General features: G+C 43.5%; 1 pseudogene across 1 annotated transcript; it reads left to right on the plus strand.

Annotated features, from left to right (window-relative positions):
- The first annotated feature begins 6,617 nt into the window (after positions 1 to 6,617).
- On the plus strand, positions 6,618 to 7,088 carry LOC311618381 (microsomal glutathione S-transferase 1-like; annotated as a pseudogene). The gene has a single exon. The product of its transcript is annotated as a microsomal glutathione S-transferase 1-like (transcript).
- The last annotated feature ends 14,423 nt before the right edge of the window (positions 7,089 to 21,511 follow it).

Raw genomic sequence — 21,511 nt, forward strand, 5'->3', positions numbered from 1 at the left:
TCAGCAAGTATGTCTGTCTCTGTCTCTCTTTTTTCTTTTTTAAACAGATTGCTATTGTGAATTAAGTAATCATTTCCTTACTATCAGAGATGGAAAGTCCTTTTTATGCTCTTATAAACTACAGAATTAGAAATGCTATGCCTGTGAATCAACTGCCATCAGTAGCTTTAATTAAAATGATATTTTAAGAGAGACTTTATATTTTCAGACACTTAAAAAGTGTGCATGTTCTCCATGCCAGGTCAGGAGAGCTTGATTTCCTGTTAGAGAAGCTTCCCTTGTTCCTTTGACGCCGAACTGTGGTTAGTACATTACATGGCTCAGATATGGAGGCAGTTAAACAATTTGTTTCTTCTCTCATACAAGAGTTTATTTGTTTTTTGATGTTTGCTTGGTTGATTTACAATAAGCATCTTTTAGGAAATGTGATTATTTTTTAATTTAAATTTTATTTTTTAATTACAGTTGACAGTCAACATTATTTTACATTAGTTTCAAGTGTAAAGTGTAGTAGCTAAACAATTATATACTTTACAGAGTGTTTCCCCCGGTATTTCAGTGCCCACCTGGCACCATACACAGTCATTACAATATTACTGACTATATTTTCCATGCTGTACTGTACAGTCTCATGGCGATTTTGCAACTACCACTTTGTACTTCTCTATCCCTTCACCTTTTTTACCCAATTCCCCTAACCCACTCCCCTCTGGCAACCATCAGTCTGTTCTCTGTATCTATGAGTCTGTTTTTATCTTGTCTGTTTGGCTTTTTGTTCTTTAGATTCCACATATAAGTGAAATCACATGGTATGATAAAGGAAGCAAAAATATACAATGGGGTAAAGACTGTCTATTCAATAAATGGTGTGGGGAAAGTTAGACAGATACATGCAAAAAATAAAACCAGACCATCTTCTTACACCATACCCAAGAATAAACTCAAAATGGATCTAACACTTAAATGTTAGACTCAAAATTATAAAACTCATAAAAGAAAACATAGGCAGTAAAATCTCTGACATTTCTCTCAGCAATATTTTTCCTTATATAACCCCTCAAACAAAAGAAACAAAAGAAAAAAATAAATGGGATACAACAAAAGGAAATGTGAAGGTTTTTTAATGAGGCTTTTTTATTTTCAATAAATGTTTTTCTAACCGAAAGTAGCTTTGTTTTCTTTTTCTGGTTGTAGAAATAACTGCTTACTGTAAAAATAAAATTCAAACAATACAAAAGAAATTACAAAAACAAAAGTAAAGAAAAAATCACTCAACATTTCATCACCTAGAGGTAGCTACTATTAACATTTTAAAGACTATCCACACATCTATGAATAAATGTAGGTATAAATATGAAATAATTTTACATAATTATGCTGTTTTATAGCCTTCTTTCTTCGCTTACCAATATGTTGTGGGCACCTCTCCATGTCAATAAACACAGATCTCCATAAATTTTAACAGCCCTGAATGTTCCATGATACAGTTGGTGAAGCTCTTTCTAATTTGTGGAGTGTTATATCACAGATGTTTGGTATGCCCACGTTACTAGTAGCTGCGAAAGGAGGGTGGGGGGGACAGTCTTTAAACTGCCACACACACAAAAATGAGTTGCTTATAAGATTTCCCACATACCCAGATTTAGTCCAATCTGGTGTCTTCTTATTGTAACTGAATGGTGTGTGCAAATGCTCACCAGTAGCATAGACCAGTACTAAATTCCTTGGAGAGGTCATTGATTTCATCTCTACCTTCTCAGTTGAGGTTGCACTGATTAGTTCTCCTGAACTTAGGTTGTCATTGATATGGGTGATGAGGCTAAATAATGCCAGTGGCTATCCTGGAAAACTTGCTCTGGGCCCCAGTAGGAAATGCAACCCTCCACCTAAGAGCCAGAGTGCTTCTCAAAGAGAGGGAGACACTTTTTACAGCGAGAGTTGGCAGGGTTCCCTGACTGATCTTGCCTCAGACTCCCAGAAGAAAGAAGGAAGATAAGCATGAGAAAAATTCCCTTTCGTGAGGAGCCGCAGACTCTGGAAATGGGAATTTTCCTGAATGGAGAATGCTGGCCAGCAACACTTTCAGACAAGTGAACACAAGTCTAACATGCTCACTCTGTGCCATGGTACAGCTCCTGCCTTTCAAGAGCTTCACTAATAAAAAAAAGCTAAAGGAGTTCATCAACACCAAACCAGAATTATATGAATTGCTGAAGGGGGTTCTTTCAGAAGAGAAAGTAAACAAAGATAAAAATTATGAACAACAAATACGTAACTATCAACAAGTGAATCTAAAAACCAAGGAAATTAAAAAAATAAATCTGATGAACAATAGTAACTGTTGAATATAATAGAATCAGAGGTATGGAAGGGGAGTGAAATGACGATTCTTGGGGAAAAGGGGAGAGGGGGGCGTGGGAAGAGACTGAACATAAACTGTGCACCTATGGATGAGGACAATGGAGAGTGGGGAGAGGGCAGAGGGTGGGGTGGGAACCTGGTGGAGGAGAGCAATGGTGGGGGGGGGGGAGGAACATTTGTAATAATATGAATAATAAAAACTTATTAAAATAAATAAATAAAATAAAAACATAAAAAAAATTAAAAAAGAGCTGACAGTTGGGGAGGAGCAGGGAAGGAAGACTACACGTGTGCACAATGATTACGATACATCTGAAGGTAAGTAAGAACTGAAAGGAGCTCTAACCGGTTTGGCTCAGTAGATAGAGCACCGGCCTGCGGACTGTAGGTTCCCAGGTTCGATTCGGGTCAAGGGCATATACGTTGGTTTCGAGTACATCCCCAATAGGGGATGTGCAGGAGCCAGCTCATCAATGTTTCTCTCTCATTGATTTTTCTACCTCTCTGTCCTACTCCCTTCCTCTCTGTAAATAAATAAATAAATAAATAAAGTAAATTTTACAAAATAAAGAAAGAAAGAATTGAAAGGAACAGTGGCATGGTGGTTCCCAGAGAGGATTCTGGGTTGGATCTGAGCTTGGAAGGACAACTCTGGGTTCAACAGGCAGAGATGGGAGTGCAGGCATTGGAGGCTGCGGGAGCAGCATGAGAAAAGGCATGGAGTTGGGTGTGCACTTCAGAAGCATCTATTGTGTGCCAGTTAAGTCTGTTAGGCCCTGGGGATTCAATGGTTTTAGTCCCTGCTGTCCTGGAATTTTCATCCAAACAGGAAGACAAATGAAACAAGTTACTGTAAATGGCATGAACACTATGAAAAGAGAATGGGATGCTTGGAGCAGATGGTAGGGGCGAGCAAGTGGATTTGTTTGGCTGAAACCTGGGAAAGTAGAAGATCATAGTGAGGTCACATAGGTGGGAATGTTCAGGGCTGCACCTGCTGAGGTAGACTGAATTTGGCCGTCTGTGAGGATCCCGTGAGGACTTGGGTCAGGAAGGGCTATTACCTGGGGCTTGGCAAGGAGCATTGCACTGGAGGAATGGGAACTGAGACTGGTGCTTCTCTTAAGATTAATTTCTCCAAGTTTCATGTGTCATTTAGACATCTCTTCTCACCACCCAAGTGGAACCTGAAAGCTGGGTGATTCTCTCTCTATTCTCTCTCCTGAAAAAAACTGTTTAACAACACCTTCCCCTCCTCCCACGGGACATTTTCAACGCAAATGAGATAAAAGGACAGAAAGGTTCCTTGGAAGAAAGGGATAATGTAAATATCATTATCATCATCATTATCCTCATTAACTCCTATCACATCGAGTCTGGATCCCATCAAAGTGTCGTCTGCTGTTTCAAACATCAATCACCTGCTCCAGAAATAACTCGAGGTTTTCATCATTGATGCCTCCAAGCTGGCCTGACAGCTTCCACGGGAGAATTCACGGGTTTCCTGGGTAGCTGGCAGGGCTGCTTCAAGGACACACTTCCATTAGTACACTGCTGGCAAATCGGAATGTTTCCCACCACCCTCCCCCTCCAAACACTCCTTTCTAAATCAGGGAAAGCTAAGCCACTTTTAGCACAAGGTACCTGGGGTTATCGGGCTTTAAGGAGAACGTGTAGGCGCCAAATATGCTGCTGTCACTATAAATAAAAAATTCAAACCAGCATGCCAGCGAACCACTTGGTAAAAATATAGCCTGGGCTAGCCTGTGACCTGATGGGTCCCTAGGTCTTGAAAAGCCCCTCTATTTATAAACAGAAGGTTCAGTCACTTGGCTAAGAATACAAAGAGCAAGCTTGGGTGACTTAACACGGACCTTAGAAGGCAGTTTGCTATTTTCTATGCTTAAACTTAAAAAAAAAAAAAATATTCTAAGCTCCTGCTCAGGGACAAGGAAACGTTGATTAGGTCAGATTTGGGGACAGAACTCGGGAAAACTGCTTTGAATTAAACTAGGATACCATGTGCTATGTGTTGAAATTGCCCTCTATTCCATAAAGATACAAACTGCGTGTCTCACACCAATGCAAGGAAAGTTCAGGAACCAAACAAAATTTGATTCCACGTGACATTTGAGCTCTGTAGAAATGTCAGCTAGAAGAAGCTTGTGGAACAAACAGATTTATGCATCCAACACAGGCTTGAAACTCTAGGGTGGGCTGTGCACAAAGTCATCTCTTTTGTTTACCTGGGACTCCGAGGAGCATAGGAGGTCCCTGGGAGTTAGCACTAGGACAGCATGATAGGCTTGCTCGCTTGCCTGATAATCATTGGAGGAGATGGAAGGAACACTGACACCACGGCAAGATGGTAACAAGGAATCTGTCAAAGGAAATAGAATTCACCCCACTTGAATCAAATAAAGAGAATCTGTGAAGGTCCATTTCCACGGTATGGGTATGAAGGGTACAAACTAAGAGATGGTGAGACACCCAGAAATCAGCTGTCCGCAGCATTCCTAGGCCCAACAGGACAAGGACAGGAGATTATACTACTAGATTTGGGACAAGATAGGGGCACAGCTCCAACCGAAGATTGGGTTGCAGAGCCAGGAAGCAGTGTCCCAGCCTCTTTTACTCTCTGATCTGCTGGTACTCCCCTCAGGCTGACCATACCTGCACACTGGCTAGCGACCAGGCCTTGGTGATGTCCGCTGCTTACTCAGCCTCCTAGGGCAGAGACAGGCTCTAGAATGAGCAGAGGCTCTCCCAGCTTGTGTGGTTCAGTGATTGAGTATCATCCTATTAACCAGGAAGTCACGATTTGATTCCCGGTTGTGGGCTTGATCCCCAATGTGGAACGTGCAGGAAGCAGCCGATCAATGATACTCTCTCATCATTGGTGTTTCTATCTCTCTTGCCCTTCCTCTCTGAAATCAGTAAAATTATATATATATAAAAAATAAAATGTGCAGAGGCTCATCAGCACAGTGCCACCACAAAAACAAGCTCATCAGAGAGTGGCCACCACCAACTCTGTCTTTCAAGGGCAGCATTTACTTTTTATTTCTTGGCCAGTTTCTCGGGCACATGCCAGTTCTGTGGTCTGGTTCTCCCTCTCTCAATGTCAGGAAATGATTGGAGCAGACTCAACAATAAGACATGAGCCCGAGGGTGAAAGAACATCACATTCCAGACCCATGAGTCCTGGACCTCTTTAGTAAGCACTATGTTAATTCTAAAATTAGAGCAGTCTCTTGGGCACCTGGTATTAAAAAACAGTTAGCTGGCCTTTTACAGCATGCCCATGACCTGCTGGTGACATAAGATTGTTTAGGATCCCCAAAAGCCTATTTTCTCTGTTTCCCCATTTGTTTGTATATTCAGCAGCCCTTGCTAGGTACATGCTGTTTGGGTTTTTACATAGTTTTGTTGCTCATGGGGATCATTAATCTAAACCAGGGGTCCTCAAACTTTTTAAAGTGGGGGCCAGATCACGGTTCCTCAGAGAGCTGGAGGGCCGGACTATATGAACTACTAATTCCTACTGTAACACCTCGGCTGCGCTCTCTGCCCAAAAAACCTGGCGGGCCGGATCAGACTCCTCTGCGGGCCGCATGTGGCCCGCGGGCCGTAGTTTGAAGACCCCTGAATTCTAAACTAATAGTAGTGAGTTCCTCATTTCTGGAGGTGTTCAAGTAGAGACTGAAGGACCACATCTAAGAATGGTTGTAGAAAGATTGCTTTATCCAGTAAAATCTGGTATAGGTAACATCTAATGTCCTTTACCACCTGAAATTCTATGATTAGGCATGTGTACTGTTTTGATCCTGGCTGACTTTCCTTTCTCCAATGCTACCCCCAGTATCCCAAATATAGGAACATTGTTCTCATCTATTAAGTAATACTGATAAGTTCCATGTCCAGCATGACAGCGTGAGAAGATCTGTGGACTGGCTTCCCAACAAAACTGCTGAAGATTACTTTAAAAATAAAAACATTTAAAGTCTCTGGAAATTGGCCATAAGAATTGAAAATTTTTTATCCTTGAAAAGGAATTATCCAAAAAGTTAATAGACAATGAACCAAATAGGAAAAAGTATTAGCAAGTGATACATCTGATAAGGTATTGTATCTTTAATATATAAAGAACACTTACAACTCAGAAAGTCTTCCCAGTTCAGCCAACTACCTGCCAGAACAGGTTTGCAGCTTTGCTTTTGCTGCAATCCACAGGATCCATGGTCAAAGTTGAAAAAATGGTTGACCTTGCCCAGCTAATGGAAAATGAGGTATTCATGGCATTTGCCTCCTATACAACAATTGTTCTTTCAAAAATGGTGTTTATGGGAACTCCAACAGCATTCTGTAGAATGACAAGAAAGGTTTTTGCCAACCCAGAAGACTATGCAAGCTTCAGCAAAGGAGAAAATGCCAAGAAGTACCTTCAGGTTGATGATAGAGTAGAATGCGTATGAAAGGCCCGCCTGAATAACCTTGAAAATATTGTGCCATTTCTTGGTATTGGCATTCTGTAGTTCTTAAGTGGTCCAGATTGCTCTACTGCTATCCTTCATTGGAGCACGGATCTACCACACAATTTCATATTTGTTACCCTTTCCCCAGCCAAATTGTGCTTTGGCTTTTTTTGTTGTTGGATATGGAGTCACTTTTTCAATAGTTTACAGGTTGCTGAAGACTAGATTGTACCTATAAGGAGAATCATACAATTCATCCCCTATTATTTTCTAAGAACTCTGTACTTCCAACTTATAATGAATACTTTTAAGATTTTAAGTGGAAGGGAGCAGAGAAATTAAGATGGGGAAAACCTAGTCTGAATTTAAACATCACCAATGTCCTTTACTCTTGTGTTATATTTGCGCTAGAAATTTAACATAATTCTTAAGCCTATAGTCTTATTCTAAAAGTACTTTGTTATAAATTTTGATTATAATTTGTAACGTTCATTCACCATTTCATATTTTAAATCTATAAAAGGAATGAGTGCATGTATGAGAAACCTATTTCAATATTGCTGAAATGGGTGCATGAAATAAAGAATTTAAAGAATAAAAAAAAGGACTTTTACTAATCAGTAATAAAAAAGACAAATACAAATTTTAAATGGGCAAAGGATCTGAAGATCCTTTCCATGTATGCAAAGAAGATGTTCAAATGGTAGATAAACACCAGAAAAGCTGTTTGATCTCATTAGTCATCAGATCAGGGATGTGCAAATCAAAATCACAGTGAGAGATTTCACAGCCATTAGAATGACCAGAATGAAAAAGTCAGATAATAACAAGGAGTGACAAGGATGCGGAGAAGTCATAACCCTTCCACGCTGCTGATAGAAATGAAAATGCAACCACTTTGAAAGACAGTCCTGGAATTCCTCAAGCATTTAAACACCGAGTTACCAAATGTTATGGCAATTCCACTCCTAGGTAGCTACACAGGATAAAAGAAAGTATATGTCAGCACACAAAAAACTTGTATGTTAATGTTTACAGAAGTATTATTCAAAGCAAACAAAAGGTGGAAGCAACTCAAATGCCAACTGATGAATATGCTATCTCTAAGAATATACAATGGAATATTATTCAGCCCTAAAAAAAAAGAATAGAATACTCACATATGCTACAATATAATAGAGCCTCAAAAACATTATGCTAAGTGAAAGACCATATGTTATATTAATTTAGTTATGTGAATTGCTCAGAATAGGCAAATCTGTAGAGACAGAAAGTGGATTTGTGGCTGTTTCGGGTCAATAGTAGGGAACACGGAGAATAGAGGGAGTGGTAGCTAAAGGATAAGGGGTTTCTTTTTGATCTGATAAAAATATTTTAAAATCAATTGTGGTGATGGTTGCATATATCTGTGCATTTGTTTAAAAGCATTGAATTTTACACTTTACATGGTGGGTTGTTTGGTATATGAATTATATCTCAATCAAGCTGTCTTTCTTGATGACAGCAATAATTCTCTTTGTCCTCTTCATATCTCAAAGAGTGGTTGGGAACATCAAATGGGAGCGTTTATGTAAAAGTACTTGGTACCCTATGCAGTGCTATACAAGCGTAGCCTATTATATTCTTGAATGGGATTAATCAGCTTTTCACCAGCACCTGTCAGTACAAAACTCATAAGCCGCCACTCTTACAACTACCTTAGGCCCAATTAGATTTCCTTTTCTTTAGTGGCTAAAACACACTGACAGAGCCCAACCCTTGAAATAGCGCTGCATAATAATTGCTGACAAATGCTTCTTGCCATCTTTTTTAAAAAGGAAATAATGTTTCTTTTATATATTTTCTAAAACTCTTCTTTTATATGTTTTCTAAAACTAATGGTGCGCACAATTACCACACATACCAAGTCCCTCGTTATGTCAACGGTGGAGTCGGCATGGCCTGTATAATAATTTGCTAACTGGTCATTGTTGCTTTCATCTCAAGTTCCCAAATCCTCTATTACATTTTGGCCTTCACTTTGCTCTTCCAGCTGGGGTGAACAGCAGTCTGAATAAGCAAAAAGACATGAGAGTGAAATGTTTTCAGAATGGCAGGGTTGAGAGTAACATTGAGAAAAGCTGGTCCTCGGCCAGACAGGCCTATGAGTACAGCACCCATGCGGAGATTTACACTGGTGCATTGAACAAAGGGAGGGAAAAGTAGCCTTTTTGGTGGCCTGTTCTTTGCTTGGCCCGACCTGTCCAACCCTTCTGTCTAAATACTCCTCCTGTTTCAGCCAATTGTACAGCTTTGAACGCCAGCCTCTACCCCACCCTCCCTTCCATTTGGTTGGCAAGCAGCTGGTACCTTCTTGGTCTCTTTAATAATTTGGTAAATAGAATTTAATAATAGGGTGTGTGTTTTTAGCTTTATGCACCTAGCCTCCTCCCTATAACCCCCACGAGTGCCCTATGAAGCAGATGACAAAGCAGAAAGAAGAGAGATTCAGTCACTAGACAAAGCCACACTGCTAGTGGGTGTGCCACTGGTACTCAAACCTGGTTAATTTGGGCAGCATGGCCAGTGCTCTTCAACGTTTTCTATGCTGCCCATTGAAGCGAGTACCCTGTTAAAATTTCAAAATTATTACATGTCAGTGTATAGTTTTCCTACCTCTGCTTCCAGATTAACTAAGATCTGGGAGTGTGTGGTACCCCTCTTTCCCAGGGGCATCCTTTGGTTGCGCCCCCAAAACAAAGGAAATCTAGACACCCTTGTTAGCTGACTGGTTTTGGTTTTTTTACAGAAAAATTGTGGAGTAACAGCGCCCTCAGGTGGTCATCTACGTTTTCTCAAGAGGCCTTTGGGCGCGGAGATGCGGGAGCATAAGAATGCTGTGGCTGCTGACTTGGTGGCGTGCACTCTACATGCGAACCTTAGGTAAAACTAGCTTCCCGGAGACCTACCTGGCTGTGGACCTGGCCTGGGCAGATTCTGTGGCCTGGTATCTCTGTCCTTGGCTGAAGCCAGAAACGGAATCAAAGTCCCTGCGAGGGCGTTTAAGATCCATACACGCTGCTATCTGGACAAAGGCTTCATGGCCAGGAAACTAACCCCCTGCCACCCACTCCTTGTCCATGTCCGCGTCTTCTCCCGTGGGGCATCAGCTCTTTCTGTAATGATTTGTTCCCTGCTGGAAAAAAGAAATCCCCAACCTGGGTTTAGGGTGGCAACACTTTAATTCTTATTAATTATTCACATCTTCGTGTGAAATATGCCCATCTGGCCCTACCCTGTAACCTGTGTTTTAAGGGAAAGACAAGAATCTAAGAATAGTGAGAGCTGGAAGTTGGTGGGGAAGGCAAGAAACAGAGAGAGGGGGAGGAAGAAAGGAGAGGGAGAGAGAGGGGGAAGAGAGAAGTGGAGCTGGGAGAAGGCAGGGGAGGGGACAAGAAGAGAGGAGAGGGGAGAGAACAGAGGGAGGGAGGCGTCTGAGACAGTCCTCAGTGCCCCCGGCTTCTAAAGCATAAAGAACCTGCAGGGGCACTTTTGTTCAATGCACCAGACATTTCAAGGGCTCCCATTATTGCTTGGTGTATAATCTTGGTTCACCAGAGAAATAGAATTAATTAGATAGATAGATAGATAGATAGATAGATAGATAGATAGATAGAGATAGATAGATAGAAAGAATACAATTATGGAGGCTGTTAAGTCCAACATATGCAGTCAGCAAGCTGGAGACCCGGGAGAGCCAGCCTACGGTATAAGTTCCAGTCTGAATCCAAGTCTGAAGGCAGGAGAAGACATCGGGCAGAGAGAGAGAATTCTTCCTTCCTCAGCCTGTTGTGTTCTATTCAGGCCTCCCACCTGGGGGAGGACAATCTGCTTAACTCAGTCTACCATTCTACTGTTCATCTCATTCAGAAACACGCTAACAGGCACACTCAGAAGCAATATTCACCCAGATATCTGGGCCTCTGTGCCCCAGTCAACGTGACATGAAACTCACCACTGCACTTGGCAACAGCACTGTCAGCACACTGCTTTTCGGTTGTTTATGCCCAGGCAGTTCTCACCCTGGAGGCTGAGGGCAGAAACACCTTTCCTGGCACCGCAGCACCGGACAAAGCCGCGCTGCTAGTGGGTGTGTCACTGGCACTCAAACCCGGGTCAGTTTGGGCAGCATGGCCAGTGCTCTTCAACATTATTCTATGCTGCCCATTGAAGTGGGTTCGCTATTAAAATTTCAAAATTATTATATATCAGTGTATAGTTTTCCTACCTCTGCTTTCCCATATTAATTAAGATCTGGGTGTACGTGTAACCCCTCTTTCCCATCTAACACAAGTGTTCAAAAATGCAAAAGCAAATAAATGAACAAACTTGGATTTAGGCCCACTATAAAGAAAATACAGTACTTGTCTCATTACACACTGTGTCCTCTATAGAGGACAGTGATCTCTGACTTAGGATCTGTGCAGGTCCTCACATTCCCAGAGCTTAGGTGGTGTTTGGCACATAGTAGGTGCTCAATAAATATTGGTGGTCCAGGATTAAAGGTATGAGTGAGAGACAGGAGCCAGCCATCTATCTCCCCAAGGGCAGGGCTGGCTTTGCTTTTCACTTAGAGCTCATTAAAATCCATTCTTTGCTCTGATCAGAATCTGACATGGGCTTTTACAAATGGGTATCTCTGATATTCTCTTCAGATTTGAGAAGCCTTTGTCTGTAAAAGCCCAGCCTTGCCTGCTGTCACCACAGTCATCCAGAAACTGGGCGGAAGCTGTGCCATTACTCCTCTGGACAGCACCGTGGGCCCTTCCAGGGGAGAATGAGAATTCTGATTACATGGAGACTGTCGCAGCCTGTCAGTTTGCTGGGCTGGCAGGAAGTCTGACCTAATGCTGTGAAACCGGTTTCCAGAAGAATCTGGAGAATGGTGAAGAGATCCAGTCCAGGCTCATTGTATGGGGTAGGAGTCCGTACTTCAGGAAATGCACCAAAGAGAGATCTACCTTTCGGGTTTCTGTGTCTCTGCTTTGTAAGAAACAGTGATGCGGGCCCAGAAAGAGTCCCAGACATATGCACAGGGACCTCACCAACCCCGAGCTCCTCAGGCAGGAGGCCAGGCTTGGGGAAAGTCAAACCGCAGTTAGTGATGTCTCCGCCACCTCTCAGAGGTGGCACGGGGCAGTAGTGAAGACATGGGCTGTCGAGGCAGGACTGCTCTCAAAGCCTGCTCCACCCTTTACTCGCTTGGGCCATTGCAATGGTGGTACCAAAAGGCAACGTGGAGGGGCTTCGGCCACCGTGGTCTCCATCAGACCTCAAGCTGTTCCATATGGTGATAGTAATCATCACTGTAATGAACAATTGAAATAGTCTTGATCTTATGTAAAGTATGAATGTAACCAGGTTAGAAAAATTTGGTATTCTGGCTATACACAAGCTAAATTAACATGGTGTACTTTTTTTTTCTTCAAACACAGCTTTAAGACAAGTCTAAAAAAAAAAAAAAGCCCAAAAGTAACAAATGAACAAATAATCTTATTAACCAATATCACCCCAATAAACTTAATTTAAAAATAAAAATAAAAGATAAAAAAAGACAAGTCCCCTAGCAGTCCCAAACAACCCAAGCCACATCACCACCCTACACCCCTCCCCTCCCCCCCTATATAAATTCTGGAACCAACCCTGGCAAAACACAAGCCTTCTGTAAGCAAGTTTCCTCCCCTGTTAAAACAATAGAAGTGTATAGATTGAGTACTGTGTGCTTTCCAGGCACTGAGCTAGATGTCCTTATCTAAATTATGTCATTTTATCCTTATGACAACAGTATAAAATTGTTTCTCTCCATGCCTCAGCTTTTCAAGCTATGAGTTAGAAAATAATGCCTCCCTCTTGGGGTTGGAGTGGAGGGTAAAAGAGATCTTGCATGTAGAATGCCTGGCCCAGGTGGTGTGCAGTAAGTGGTAGTTATAATGACGTTAGTGATGCTGGAGATGCTGAAGATGGGGAGGTAAGGAGGAAAAGGAAAATAAAAGCATAGCAGTATCTAGCTTATATGTGGGCCCTCCCTCAAGTGCTCATTCTTAGCTGCTTTCTCTCCTAACTGTAAGCCCTGAAATGTCCCAGCAATATCTCCATACATGTTTTACCCCTGTAAGCCCTCTAAGCTGGCATACAGAAGGGGTCTATAACATCTATAAAATAGATGGATATCTGTCCTTGGATGGCCCAACCATAGCAGTCAACATCTTGTTTCTCGCTTGGTGATACCCTCTTCCATCAGAAGGTCCCCTTCCCCAAGCAAGTTCCTAAGAGGGACTTAAAGGGAGAGCAAAAAGAGCCAGTCTGGCCTGGCCAGTGTGGCTCAGTGGTTGAGCATCAAACCATGAACCAGATGGATTCCTAGTCAGGGCACATGCCCAGGTTAGGACTCAATCCCCAGTAGAGGGAGTGCTGGAGGCAGTCGATCCAGTCGATCGGTGTTTCTTTCTCATCGATGTTTCTGTTTCTCTATCCCTCTCCCTTCATCTCTCTCTAAAATCAATAAAAATATATTTAAAAAACAAAACCAGAACCAGTCTGGAGTAGTCCAGGCCACAAGTCCAGAGAGAGCCACAGGTTAGGGGAGATGGAAGTGAGGTTTGAGAGTGAATAATATGAAGATTTGAGAACAATCTGGGCAATGGGAAAAGGACTAAAGGAGTGTGTGACACACACTGGTAATTGTCCAGCCGTATCCATGCTCCCCTTCTTCCTTAGAGTAATAGGCCCTGGAAATTTTACCTGGCACATGACCACTCCATTGAAGTCTACCTTCCCAGCCTCCCTTAAAGCTAATTATAGCCATGGGAGTAAGCTCTGGTCTGGGACCTGATTGGACATGAGGGAACAACTTATAGGTCAAATGCCTTCCTCATTCTTTGCTAACTTCCTGTGGGCTGGTGAGGCAATTTCAGCCATGACGACAAAGGCAAACCCCTAGAATTGGTGAAGCAACAAGATAGAAGGAACCTGCCTTCCTGGATGACCTCACCCTGGGCCACTCACTTATCTATGGGCTTTTCCCTGAGAGTTCTGTAAACTTCTAGTTAACTGATTGGTCCTCTGGTTAAAGCATCATAGTTCATACCCACTTGTCTGTTGTCCAAAACAAGCCCAAGACCCAGATCCAAGAATGGGACTACTCCAGCCTGAACCCCAGCCAGCAGGCCACCAAATACAAGGAAATCTTGATTGTTGCTCTAGTGACCACATGTGTCAAACACAAGGCCCGCGGGCCAAATCCGGCCGGCCAGGCCTTGCAATGTGGCCCGCACCGCGCTGTCATCACTGCACTCCGCTGTCAGTTTATGACATTGTCAGTTTATGACTGTTCAGTAAACCATTCGGCCCGCGATTTAGGCTGGATTTTAGATTTTGGCCCCTTCTCTGATTGAGTTCGACACCCCTACGTCTAGTCCTTCTCTGAGGGACAGGTCCTTGGGGTTTCAAAGGAAAGAGCATGGGTTTCTGCAGCTCAGAGTGAAATGGCCGGTATGCAGGGAAGTGAACTAACTGCTCCCATCAGAGACAGCGGAGATGGTCTGTAAAATAGCTCATTCCTAGGGAAAAACAGGACCTGGCTTTTCCCACCATTACATCCCCAGTGCTTGGCCTGGCTCACGGGAAGAGCTCCATAAATATTAATTTGCATATTGATTGAATGCATAATGAAGCATGTAAATTTTGAGCTCTCCAAAACAGGAACAATTTTGGCAACAAAGAGCAAGAACTAGGCACCGGAAAGGAAAGGCAACTGAGGGCTCTGTTTGGCCAGTCTCTTCACAGGATGGCGTTCTAAAAATCCAGGGACTGCAAAGGCTCTTTGGGCCACTTCCCAAACTTTAGGAAACAGGGAATTGGAGGATTCCAAAGAGCCTTTTGTTTTGGAAAAACTCATTTGGGGAGTCTGTCACCGGAAGGCTGAAGATCTAAACTGAAAAAGTTGCTGAGGAAATGGCACTCTGTAGCATTGACTTCCTTCACCATTCGTTCCTTCACTCGATGCAACCTTATGGAGGCTCTACCAGATGCCAGCACTCAACTGTTCTGGTTTCAGAGAGATTTCAGATCCCAGCACTGCCCCTGCCCTGGATGAGCTTATGTATGTCCCAACCCGTCTTGTGATTGCAGCCCCTGCCACTGCCAGACCCACTTGAAAGGGAGAGCAGGCTGTGGGGAGACACCACCCTGCTTAGAAGAGATGTGAGGGTGAGAGCAGAGAATCAGGGAAGCAGGGAAATGTCAGGACTGTCCTTATCGACAAGGTCAGCCCTGCCCTTTGGACCTCCATCCCCTCCCTCCCACCTGCTGGAAGACTGACAGCAGGGCTGCCCACTGGAAACTCACGCATGTGCGGCTGGGCAGTCAGCACAGAAATCAGATCCCAAGGCTTTTCTTGTCAGAGTCCAAGCATGGCATTCACATGGCCCACGACCATTTGAAATGTGGTGTCGTCTCCCAAAGCCTCCTTGACCTTGACCTTGACCTTGACCAGATTGGAAGTGGGGAGCAGCCTGGTTCACGGGAAAGGGGGAGAGATTGGAGGGTAGTGGCCCAGGCCTGGGGTCTGAGGGAGGAGTGGTAGGATTGGGAGGAGTGGGAGACAGAACACATGAGAAGCTGTTAGAGTAGGGGTGTCGAACTCAATCAGAGAAGGGGCCAAAATCTAAAATCCAGCCTAAATCGCGGGCCGAATGGTTTACTGAACAGTCATAAACTGACAATGTCATAAACTGACAGCGGAGTGCAGTGATGACAGCGCGGTGCGGGCCACATTGCAAGGCCTGGCCGGCCGGATTTGGCCCGCGGGCCTTGTGTTTGACACATGTGTTAGAGAATTCGGGCCGAAAGCTTTTTATCAGAACGCCTGTGTGGGTGTCAGTGATGATGGTGACTCTGAGCAGAATGTGGGGAAGTGCATGATTAGCAGAGAGTGGTCATGAGCTGTGCTGCCCACACGTCAGGAGAGACAGCAAAGAGGAAAGACAACGTAAAATCCTGGCTGGGTGAAGTGTTTCAACAAAACTCTGACTTACCTCAGCCTGGAGGAACTGACCATTCAGGGATGATTTCATTGTTGCAGAACCCAACATGCACAGTATGGGAATAGATCAGACTTCTTCTTTTAATTTGGAACTAATTTTAGACTAGCAGAAAAGTGGCCCAAATAATACACAAAAAAAAGTCTCTTGTATTCCTCCTCCCACTCCCCTAATGCTAATATCTTACATGATCGCAGTATACATATCAAGAAAGGGAAATTAGCCCTGGCCATGTGGCTCAGTTGGTTGAGCAATGTCCCATGCACAGAAAGGCTGCTGGTTTGATTCCCAGTCAAGGGCATATGCCTGAGTTGTAAGCTGGATCCCCTGTAGGCAGCTGGTCAGTGCTTCACTCTGGCATTGATGTTTCTCTGCCTTTCCCTTCCTTGCTCTAAAAAAATCGATTAAAAAAAATTTTTAAGAAAGAATGGAAAACTAGCATTGGTACAATAGTACTAATTAAACTACAAACCTTATTTGAATTTCACCATTTTTTTCCATTAATATTCCTTTTATGTTCTGGGACCCTATTCAGAATCCCACACGGCATTTAGTTATCATGTCTTCTTATCTCCTGCAGTCTGCAACAATTTTTCAGTCTTCTATGAACTTGACACTTTTGAAGAGTCCTGGTCAATTATTTTGCAAAATTTAGGTTTGTCCAATATTTCTGGAATCATTGTGTTTTTGATATTGTGTTCTTCTCATCATATCAAGGGGTTCATAATGTCGATCTGCCTTATTTTTGTAGTATTGTAGTTGGCTTGGTTATAGCACCCTGACCCTAGACAGCCTTGGCGTCATTGGTTTTATTGATGCTCAGTAAGTATTCAGTGGTTAAAGGTGACAAATTCCGCAGTGGACATGACCACCAAATGCAATGTGTGGGCCCCTTTTTTTTTTTTTTTTTTTGCTCTTGATTCCAACGAATCAACCAGAAAATAACATTTTTATAAGAGCAAATTTTAACACAGGTTGGATAGTAAATAATATTAAGAAAGTGTTGTCAATTTTATTAGGTGTGATATTAGCATTGTAATTATATTAAAATACCTTTCTCTCATAGAAATACATACTGAAGTATTTACAGGTAAAGTAGTATAATGACAGGGATGCATTTAAAATATCCCAGGGGAAAATGTATGGTGAGGTAGGAGACGACACTGGAACAGCAAATGCTGGTCATTATTTAAGCAGGTGATGGCTACATAGGTTTCCATTTACTTCTCTGAACAGTCTATCTCAGCTCATCTGCCCCATCCCCATAGTTCCAGAATTTCATTGTGCAGTCTATGAAAACTGGTCATTTCCCATATAACGATGTCAAGAGCAGCAATGTAGCCCATCCTCTGTATCACCTGGGTGCTGGCTTTGGGCTCCCAATCTGTATGGGACTCACCTCTCAGTGGCTTTTTCTCAGGGACACGTCCCTCCTGAGCAGCTTTCTTCCTAGGCAGACTCTCCCCTGAAACGCTACAAAGTCCACAAGTCATTGGCAAGTACTCATAGTTTTGTTCCTGGTGATATGAAAGTATAGCATCATATTTCATGTACCCGTCTATTCTATCCCTGTCTTCAGCAAGTACTCTCCTTTTACTAACTTCTTTTAATCATGTTAATATTTTTCCAGTTTCTCCTAGACATTTCAGAAGCCATCTGAGGCCAGGATTGGATAAGTCAGTTAGCCTCTGTGAGTCTCAATAGCTTCATTTTCAGGGATGGGCAAAAGTAGGTTTCATAGTTGTATGGAAAAAAACATGCAGGTTATGATTATTACTAGAGGCCTGATGCAAGAAGATTTGTGCAAGAATGGGCCTTCCTTCCCCTAGCACTGCCTTTGCTCTGGCCTGGAACTGCCTTTCCTCCTTCCCTTGCTGCCCTGAGGCCTGTAGCAGCTGGGGCAATGCAGAACACCTACATCGTCGCCATGGCGATGACCAAGCATCCTGCCTCTGGTCGCTCAGTGCTTGTGTATGCAAATTAACCCACCATCTTTGTTTGGTTAATTTGCATACTCATCCGATTGGCTGGTGGACATCATGAAGGTACTGTCAATTTGCATCTTTCTCTTTTATTAGTGTAGATAATAATACAAGAATGAACTCTGTTTCACGTACTCCTCCTTTTGCTCACTCCTTTATAAAATAGCATATGCCTACTACATAGGTCATTGAGAGAATTTCAGAGAATCCAGTGTATGCTCCTCTTCTGTGCATTTGTGATATGTTGGAGGTGCTCACTCAGTGAAGCCTTTCCTCCACTCTGCTCAGACCTGCCCCAGGAAGCTCCCTGTGGACACTCACGGGGAATGTCTAGCTCTTGCTCTGTGATGCAAGCCCAGATAAGGAGAGAAGTCCCAGGGCCACCACAGCACGCCTTCAGTGCCCTGTGAATGAGACGTGGGCAGGGCAACTTGCTGAGTGGCAGGATGGCTGCTTCCCTTGGCAGCGAAAGTTATTTCTGGAATCTAATGCGGTTAGATATACAAAAGACAATAATATCACAATTCTATGGTCATTCTAACCTGTCTGATATAAGAGTGTAGTACATGGCCAACCACATCTGCACACGCTGGTCCCAGGCATGCCCCCCAGGATCTGGTCTCACTCACTTCCTGCCTCCCTCTCAACCCCTCTTTGTTGGTTTCCATTTTTCTCCCTCTTTTCAGCCTTTCATGTAAATGGAGATAGTAGGAATACTATAAGATTAAGTAGATCAAAGTGAATGTGTATAAACTACTCTGTTAACTTATGTTTTATTGTTTTATTTTTCAATACAGGAACTAGCCTAGATGTGTTACTTACCAGTAGTTAAAGTGCTGGTTTTGTTTATTTTGGGTTTTGTTTGTTTTGTTTTGGATGGGTTTGGGGTTTATGGGGGGAGTTTAATTTTTTGTTTATTTGTTTGCTTTTGTTATTGTTCTTCTGGTTTCTGTGCTATTCAAGACCATAAGGAAATTTCTATTATTTTTAAAAATCTAGCTGCCAGCTCCACCTTCACCCTCAGCCCCACCCCCAGCTTGGCTGAATCCCCTGAGCCTTCTGAGAGATAACTCTTACCCTGCAGCATGCCACATTGAACCCAGGTGAGAAGTGGTTCAACTACCAATTCACACCTGGCACTCAGAGTGTCTGTCCTTGTGACTGGGGAATAGTATCAGAAACCACAGAGGGTTGTCTTTGTTCTAACATAGAAGACTTGTGTCTCTCTGCCTGGCCAGTGTGGCCCAGTGGTTGAATGTCAACCTATGAACCAGGAGGTCATAGTTCAATTCCTGGTCAGGACACATGCCCAGGTTGCTGGCTTGATCCCCAGGAGGGGAAATGCAGGAGGCAGACACTCAATGATTCCCTCTCATCATGGATGTTCTACCTCTCTTCCTCTCCTTTCCTCTCTAAAATCAATAAAAATATTTTTAAAGGCTTGTCTCTTCTGAGTGGTAGGTGCATGGTCTCTGACTGAATCTCAAACTCGGCAGCTCCTGAGGAGTCTCTCAGGGCCCCCAGGACTCTGTTGGGGGTCTCAGTAATACTGCTTTGCTTCCCAGCCTGAGTTCTGAACCTCTTAAGAAATAAGACAAAAGACTAATTATTGCCCTAGCTGGTTTTGCTCAGTGGATAGAGCCTCAACCTGAGAACTGAAGAATCCAGGGTTCGATTCCAGTCAGGGCACATGCCCAGGTTGCAAGCTTGACCCCCCAGTATGAGGCGTGCAGGAGGCAGCCAATCAATGATTCTCTCTCATCACTGATATTTCTAACTCTCTCGCCCTTTCCCATCCCCTCTGAAATCAATCAATCAATAAATAAGTAAAAAATAATAAGTATTTAGAGGCCAAGATATTGCTTTGGTTACTGATAAAGGTTAGGTTGGAAGATCTAAGTTGTTTCTAGTGGCAAATGGGAACTCAGCATTAGACAGGACCCTTCTGAGGCAGCACTGGGCCACAGCCAAAATCCTCCTGCAGGGACACAGCTGGCCCCTGAGGGGCTGAGCAGAACGTGTGCTCACAGCAGATCAGCCTGCTCCCAAGAAGGGAACTCGAAGCACTAAGCCAAGCACCCGGTTCTTCTTACCAAATTGACCAACTGGAAGGAGCTCCGCCGTAAATCAGACCTAGCCAAGGCTTTTCCCTTAGAGTCTTCTTGGGGCAGATGTTTATAGAATGACAGTTTCCTTTAAGAGGGACATCTGGTTACCCTATAATCAATTCTACTCTGACATGGTAATTAAACACCTCTGTTCCATGCTCTATCTGGTGGTTACCACAAACCCAAGCTGCGTTCTGGCATTCACACCTCCAGCCACTACAGTCACTTCTTCCGTTTACCTAACACCCGACACCTACTCACTGTCCTCTGAGGGCACACAGAACGCTGTGGTCTGGGTCAGCAGTGCCTCTTCAACTCCTTAAACGCTACAACCCGTCCCTCTTGAGTCCTTACATAAGACACATTCTTATGTTGGCGGTTTCCATTATTATGGCCTTCAGTGTCAGCAAGTATCATCCGGAACCACAACAACAATAAATGGAAAACCTAATCTTTGTAGGGTTTGTGTGTTTTTTTAAGTCTGTTCCATTTAAATGAGTCATACCATGAAGTAAATACATACTCTCCTTTTAAACCCTTCATCAGTTACATAACTCCCCAAGAGTTCACTCCGACCCTGTGTTATGGTAAGGTTTTTTTCCTTGTTCTGCAGGACTTTCGTTCTTGGATTACAAATTGTCGGGGATGGCTGCCAATTCCGCCCTTTGCCCTCAGCTCTTCCCTGAGCCGTGTGTGTGTGTGTGTGTGTGTGTGTGTGTGTGTGTGTGTGTCCCAGTCTTGCAAAGAAGTGTCACCTTTCCTGTTTTCTCAGCAACTTGAACCAAATCCAGTTTTCTCCTGAGCTTCCCTGGCAGTGTTTGGTGGAGTGTGCTTAGCTGGCCTGTTCCAGGAAGCTCCCCACCTTGTCTCCAGGGCATCCAAGGTAAAGAGCATTGCATTGGAATGGAACTGAACTTCCTGATCCTTCAGAGTCTTCACTTCTCCTTCGGTGCCCTCTCCCCCACCCCCCCTTGCAGGCAGGGGCTAAGAGAAACTGGCAGGTTGGTTCAGGCTTCTGGGTGTTCCCATCATCTTCCCCATGGCACAGTATACTTCCTTCTGGTATGGACACAACCCCTGTGTTTTCATGACTTACCTCACTTTCTCCTTATCTACATTGTGGCTTCCTCCAAGGCAAACCTCGGTCTTGTTCTTCTGATCTGTTCCAGCTAACTCCTGACTCCTAGTGGGAGCTCAGTTAATATACAAGGGAAGGAATGAAATGAGGAGATCAGAGGGGAGTTATGGGGTCCCAGCACCCTTGAATGGACTAGTAACCCTCTCTAGAAAGCTGTTCAGCACACATTTCCACGGTCAGTTCCTTCTCTCTGTTATTCCATGTCCTCAAGGTCACCTTTCTGATTTCCTTCCTAAAGGGAGCCACCACACTGACACACGTGTGTGCATACACACAATCACTATCCATCTTCCCTTCCTGTCATCTACGTCATGGCTCTCCGCTATCTGAAATTACTTTAACTGTATTTTTATTATTATTATTATTA

Source organism: Pipistrellus hanaki (assembly GCF_964339955.1).
Source record: "Pipistrellus hanaki genome assembly, chromosome: 2".
Classification (NCBI taxonomy): domain Eukaryota; kingdom Metazoa; phylum Chordata; class Mammalia; order Chiroptera; family Vespertilionidae; genus Pipistrellus; species Pipistrellus hanaki.